Source organism: Accipiter gentilis, chromosome 2 (assembly GCF_929443795.1).
Source record: "Accipiter gentilis chromosome 2, bAccGen1.1, whole genome shotgun sequence".
Taxonomy (NCBI): Eukaryota; Metazoa; Chordata; class Aves; order Accipitriformes; family Accipitridae; genus Astur; species Astur gentilis.
The window spans coordinates 23,123,612-23,125,513 of NC_064881.1; positions in this window are offsets into that span (position 1 = coordinate 23,123,612).

Consider the following 1,902-nt stretch of genomic DNA (forward strand, 5'->3'; position numbering starts at 1 on the left):
TTACACAGGAAATCTGTGGTGGAGGAGGGAGTACGAGACTGATCTCTGGTTTTCCAAATCCCAGTCCAGTGCCTTAACCACAGGCTCCTCCTCCTCCAGTGGCTCTGACTTCATATGAATGCTACCATGCCATTGCTATTTATTTCACTGGACTTCTGTATTAGCACTGATACCTAAACATAAATAGGTCCTTCCAGCACAAAATAAACACGAATAGTCCATAAATGTTAATGAGACAATTTAAGTGTCACTGTGTTCAGTGAGTACAGCCTCCCACCCCCAAATGCTGGCAGCTGGACTTTCTTTTGTCTAAGATCAAACTCTAATTATTTTAATGGGCTTTGTCTCAGTAATCTATCTTAACATTATGGTTAATATCTGACAATTATGATAGATTAACATCCAAGAGTAATGGGAAGACTGAGGTAAATGTATTCAGGACAGAGTCACCATGAAGTTCAACATAAAGACGTTTGCTGTCAAAGAAAGGTTTTCTATTATAAACAAGTATGTTATTATTAATGCTGCTGTATAACTATCTAGGAGTAGCAAGTGGGCCCTTTGCCACTTCCAATGTCAAGTAACTAGATTATGCAGAAGTTGAGGCTTTAAATGTAAAAAGTATTGGTGCTTCTCATGAAAAAAAAAAAAGTGGATAAAAGAACAGCAAAACCCTGCAATGCTCTGCCTCTTCTTGTCTCCCCATCATGATCCCAGCCTTTGTAGTTGCCCTGCCTGTCCATTCAGTATGTACATGCCCAGTCAAAGACTGAAACCAACAGAATCAGATTTCATAGGATGCTCTGGTATCTAAGGAATGATGCAAGGGTGAGACAAGGTACAGAAAGGAATTTAAACCTCACTGAAAAAATATAAGAAAGAGGATCTTCAGCCTAAGAACACACAGTGTGAAAAATGAGGATAAATGGACTTTATATATTTATGCTCCATTAAAATGACATTCATTAAAGGAAGTCATTAAAAATGTCTCCAAAGGTTCCAGGTCCCTTAACTAATGATGTTTCTGCCTCACAAACTACAGACGGTGAAACACTGTTGAACTTACACTGAGATGCACCTAAGAAGTCACTGGGACAATACACACGTAATATTTTAAGCACAATATTCCATAGCAACATCTTTTTTTAAAAACAGTTTATTCTGTTTTCACTGCTTGTATTTCATGAATGGTTAAGCAGGAAACAGCTGTGTGTACAAATACTGAAGCACTGGTTAAACCACGACACCAGGACAGTGGCAAAGGCCCAGATTTCCACTTCTGTTGTATGATGCGTGTTTTGGTCAGCACACAGACATATTATTTTTCTGTGTCACTTACTAGTGATCAAATCCTACAGTATAGGGACAGAAGAGATCTTTGACCTGTTGTTTACCATGATTTTTCATAAGTTATTTAATGAAAGCATTAGATCACATCATTAATGCATGATTTCCAGTGTGCATTGATGCCTTACAGCATTCAGCCAGTAGCTCCTAGACTCACAGTATGATGAATTGGCTGTTACTGGAGACAGTGCTGTCAAGGCTGCCACATTTCATATACTTTGGAAGCAGACTTCAGAGAGCCACAGAATCACAGAGATATTCCAGTCCGACCCCCTGCTCAAAGCAGAGTCATCTAGAACTGGTTGCCCAGGACAATGCCTGTCTGCGTTTTGAATATCTCCAACTCTACAACTTCTCTGGGCAACCTCTGCCAGGGTTTGATCACCCTCACAGTAAAAAAAGTTCTTTCTTAAATTTAAACAGAATTTCTTGTATTTTAATATGTGCCTATTTCCTCTTGTCCTTTCACTGGATACCACTCGGAAGAGTCTGACTCTGTAACTTGTTATTATGTCTTATTACTATGTCTTATGTCTTACTATAACATAATATGTC